This window comes from Bombus affinis, unplaced genomic scaffold, assembly GCF_024516045.1.
Source record: "Bombus affinis isolate iyBomAffi1 unplaced genomic scaffold, iyBomAffi1.2 ctg00000919.1, whole genome shotgun sequence".
Taxonomy (NCBI): domain Eukaryota; kingdom Metazoa; phylum Arthropoda; class Insecta; order Hymenoptera; family Apidae; genus Bombus; species Bombus affinis.
Genome location: NW_026109439.1, coordinates 1 through 5,000, shown reverse-complemented (window position 1 = coordinate 5,000; position 5,000 = coordinate 1). Strand labels below are relative to the sequence as shown.

The 5,000-nt window shown below is 44.2% G+C and overlaps 1 non-coding gene across 1 annotated transcript; it reads left to right on the top strand.

The window, feature by feature from the left end:
• The first annotated feature begins 2,915 nt into the window (after positions 1-2,915).
• Positions 2,916-4,838, top strand: LOC126928411 (small subunit ribosomal RNA). Its single transcript, XR_007716630.1, has one exon. It is a non-coding gene; the product is annotated as a small subunit ribosomal RNA (ribosomal RNA).
• Positions 4,839-5,000: the final 162 nt, after the last annotated feature.

Sequence of the window (5,000 nt, the reverse complement as noted above, 5' to 3'; positions counted from 1 at the left end):
CTTTCGCATTAATTCCATAATAAGCGTTATAAGGTACGTATATTCTGGCATAAATCGATATATTCTAATTAAATACATCGGGATTAAGCGTTAATTTTGTTCTTGAAACGTTCTAAAAAGTTTCGAATTGCACATTGGGACATGGAAAAATTTCCGTATCGAACACGTTTTTTCGAGTTATCTCGCTTAAAAGTGTTACAAGGTAGGAATATTTTTGCATAAATGGACGTATCTCGACGTTTTACGTCGGGATTAAGCGTTTATTTGGTCGGTGGAACGTTTTCTAGAAACGGAACTATGCGACGGGACGTTGGGACTTTGAAGAAGTTCGGCCGGTGCGAAAAGACCGAAAAGGTTTTTTCGAGTTATCTCGCTTAAAAGTGTTACAAGGTAGGAATATATTTGCATAAATGGACGTATCTCGACGTTTTACGTCGGGATTAAGCGTTTATTTGGTCGCTGGAACGTTTTCTAGAAACGGAACTATGCGACGGGACGTTGGGACTTTGAAGAAGTTCGGCCGGTGCGAAAAGACCGAAAAGGTTTTTTCGAGTTATCTCGCTTAAAAGTGTTACAAGGTAGGAATATATTTGCATAAATGGACGTATCTCGACGTTTTACGTCGGGATTAAGCGTTTATTTGGTCGCTGGAACGTTTTCTAGAAACGGAACTATGCGACGGGACGTTGGGACTTTGAAGAAGTTCGGCCGGTGCGAAAAGACCGAAAAGGTTTTTTCGAGTTATCTCGCTTAAAAGTGTTACAAGGTAGGAATATATTTGCATAAATGGACGTATCTCGACGTTTTACGTCGGGATTAAGCGTTTATTTGGTCGCTGGAACGTTTTCTAGAAACGGAACTATGCGACGGGACGTTGGGACTTTGAAGAAGTTCGGCCGGTGCGAAAAGACCGAAAAGGTTTTTTCGAGTTATCTCGCTTAAAAGTGTTACAAGGTAGGAATATATTTGCATAAATGGACGTATCTCGACGTTTTACGTCGGGATTAAGCGTTTATTTGGTCGCTGGAACGTTTTCTAGAAACGGAACTATGCGACGGGACGTTGGGACTTTGAAGAAGTTCGGCCGGTGCGAAAGGACCGAAAAGGTTTTTTCGAGTTATCTCGCTTAAAAGTGTTACAAGGTAGGAATATTTTTGCATAAATGGACGTATCTCGACGTTTTACGTCGGGATTAAGCGTTTATTTGGTCGCTGGAACGTTTTCTAGAAACGGAACTATGCGACGGGACGTTGGGACTTTGAAGAAGTTCGGCCGGTGCGAAAAGACCGAAAAGGTTTTTTCGAGTTATCTCGCTTAAAAGTGTTACAAGGTAGGAATATTTTTGCATAAATCGACGTATCTCGACGTTTTACGTCGGGATTAAGCGTTTATGTCGTCCCCAAGACCTTCTACAAAGTTTCGATTTTTTCGTTGGGACTTTGAAAAATTTCCGTATCGAACACGTTTTTTCGAGTTATCTCGCTTAAAAGTGTTACAAGGTAGGAATATTTTTGCACAAATGGACGTATCTCGACGTTTTACGTCGGGATTAAGCGTTTATTTGGTCGCTGGAACGTTTTCTAGAAACGGAACTATGCGACGGGACGTTGGGACTTTGAAGAAGTTCGGCCGGTGCGAAAAGTCCGAAATGGTTATTTCGAGTTATTTCGTTAAAAAGCGTTATAAGGTATAATTTTTTTGACAGGGATCGTTATATCTCTATTAAATACAATCGGATTAAACATTTTTGTCGAATTTTTTGAAAAATTAGCTTCCGTCGGACTGATACGACTGGGATATTTTTGCAATTTTTTCGTTAATTAATGTTACAAGGTATATATCTTTTTACATATTTCGTGTTATTTTAACGTGTTTTAATCGATTATAAAGTTATTTTTCGTCCATAGTCGATAAAACTGTATGTTTACTGATGCAATTTTTCGGTGAAAAAAAAAATTAATTTTTTGGTAAAAATGCATTTATAATATGTTAATAATGCTTGTGGTAAAATATTTCGATGGTTGGATATCGCCTTTATATAGTAGTTATTGAACGTGCGAGCGACTAAGTTCCAGCGTCCCTTCCGAACGGTACGTTGCTACGGAGGTTTTGCACCATAAGCGCGCGGCCGCTAGCCCGACCGGCGCCGGCCTTCCGGCCGGCCCCTTGGTATCTATAAGAGAAGCGTCGAGCCGGACGGTTCGGTCGGAACAGCGCTGGGCGCGTGGCTATTCTACGGCCTCGGTTGAGAATTCAGTCACCGCTCCTCGAGTCTTAGTGTATTTTACGCTATTTCTCGACTGTTCCTCCGTTCTCGTACTGGTTTTTTCTCTACACTGCTGCGCCGCGGGTCGAAGTCTAGGACGTAATGACCGTTAACGTGGCAAGCTTCCCCTTAGTCGGGAAGCTGGTGACCTGTGTGCACGTATTTGACAAAAGTTGGATGCGTGTGTGCTTGTACTTACGGAGTAGCCATTCTTGCAGAGACCATCGGTTGTAAGCTATTTGTAGCTGCACGATGGTCCTTTTGGCGTTCTGTAGAGTGCGTTATCTTCTGGTAACGCGTCTCTACAGAGGTGTTGAAGCTTATAAAAGAATATTCTTACGGTATGTCCAGCATGCGTATACGTGCTTTACCGCTAAGTTATATTCTACGAGAGAAGTTGGAGGAGAAAAGTTACAAACAGAAATAATTCTGTGAAGTATGAATCTTTGTATCGATATATGATGGTGAGAGAGGAGGAGAATTAAAGTGGCTGAGTGACGTTGTTACTGAACCATGGAACGTTGCTCTCTAAGTCATATTACATATATATATAAAATGAAAAGTCTCGTCGTACGGTGCTTACGTGCCACCTACGACACAGAGAGAACTTTTAAACGAAAATGCTGGTTTTTGGGAATATATTATAAGATCCCTGGTTGATCCTGCCAGTAGTCATATGCTTGTCTCAAAGATTAAGCCATGCATGTCTCAGTACATGCCGCATTAAGGTGAAACCGCGAATGGCTCATTAAATCAGTTATGGTTTCTTAGATCATACCTACATTTACTTGGATAACTGTGGTAATTCTAGAGCTAATACATGCAAACAGATTCCGACCAGAGATGGTAGGAATGCTTTTATTAGATCAAAACCAATCGGTGGCGGATGGCTCGTCTGTCCGTCCATCGTTTGTTTTGGTGACTCTGAATAACTTTGTGCTGATCGCATGGTCATCTAGCACCGGCGACGCATCTTTCAAATGTCTGCCTTATCAACTGTCGATGGTAGGTTCTGCGCCTACCATGGTTGTAACGGGTAACGGGGAATCAGGGTTCGATTCCGGAGAGGGAGCCTGAGAAACAGCTACCACATCCAAGGAAGGCAGCAGGCGCGCAAATTACCCACTCCCGGCACGGGGAGGTAGTGACGAAAAATAACGATACGGGACTCATCCGAGGCCCCGTAATCGGAATGAGTACACTTTAAATCCTTTAACGAGGACCAATTGGAGGGCAAGTCTGGTGCCAGCAGCCGCGGTAATTCCAGCTCCAATAGCGTATATTAAAGTTGTTGCGGTTAAAAAGCTCGTAGTTGAATCTGTGTGTCACAGTGTCGGTTCACCGCTCGCGGTGTTTAACTGGCATTATGTGGTACGTCCTATCGGTGGGCTTAGCTCCTCGCGGGCGGTCCAACTAATATCCCATCGCGGTGCTCTTCACTGAGTGTCGAGGTGGGCCGATACGTTTACTTTGAACAAATTAGAGTGCTTAAAGCAGGCTACCTTCGCCTGAATACTGTGTGCATGGAATAATGGAATAGGACCTCGGTTCTATTTTGTTGGTTTTCGGAGCCCCGAGGTAATGATTAATAGGGACAGATGGGGGCATTCGTATTGCGACGTTAGAGGTGAAATTCTTGGATCGTCGCAAGACGGACAGAAGCGAAAGCATTTGCCAAAAATGTTTTCATTAATCAAGAACGAAAGTTAGAGGTTCGAAGGCGATCAGATACCGCCCTAGTTCTAACCATAAACGATGCCAGCCAGCGATCCGCCGAAGTTCCTCCGATGACTCGGCGGGCAGCTTCCGGGAAACCAAAGCTTTTGGGTTCCGGGGGAAGTATGGTTGCAAAGCTGAAACTTAAAGGAATTGACGGAAGGGCACCACCAGGAGTGGAGCCTGCGGCTTAATTTGACTCAACACGGGAAACCTCACCAGGCCCGGACACCGGAAGGATTGACAGATTGATAGCTCTTTCTTGATTCGGTGGGTGGTGGTGCATGGCCGTTCTTAGTTGGTGGAGCGATTTGTCTGGTTAATTCCGATAACGAACGAGACTCTAGCCTGCTAAATAGACGTAACTTATGGTATCTCGAAGGCCCCCGGCTTCGGTCGGTGGGTTTTTACTACCAACGTACAAACAAATCTTCTTAGAGGAACAGGCGGCTTCTAGCCGCACGAGATTGAGCAATAACAGGTCTGTGATGCCCTTAGATGTTCTGGGCCGCACGCGCGCTACACTGAAGGAATCAGCGTGTTTTCCCTGGCCGAAAGGCCCGGGTAACCCGCTGAACCTCCTTCGTGCTAGGGATTGGGGCTTGCAATTATTCCCCATGAACGAGGAATTCCCAGTAAGCGCGAGTCATAAGCTCGCGTTGATTACGTCCCTGCCCTTTGTACACACCGCCCGTCGCTACTACCGATTGAATGATTTAGTGAGGTCTTCGGACTGGTGCGCGGCCAATGTGATAAGCATTGCCGATGTTACCGGGAAGATGACCAAACTTGATCATTTAGAGGAAGTAAAAGTCGTAACAAGGTTTCCGTAGGTGAACCTGCGGAAGGATCATTAACGATATAACACAAAAACTTAAAGAATTTGACTTGAACACTTGAAAAATACGAAACTGTATAAGTCGGTAAGGAGCCGTACTCCTCCTATATCGACGAACCAAAGTATATACGACGTATCAACAAGCTATATACTTTAACAAAGAACAGTTAAATTCGCCCG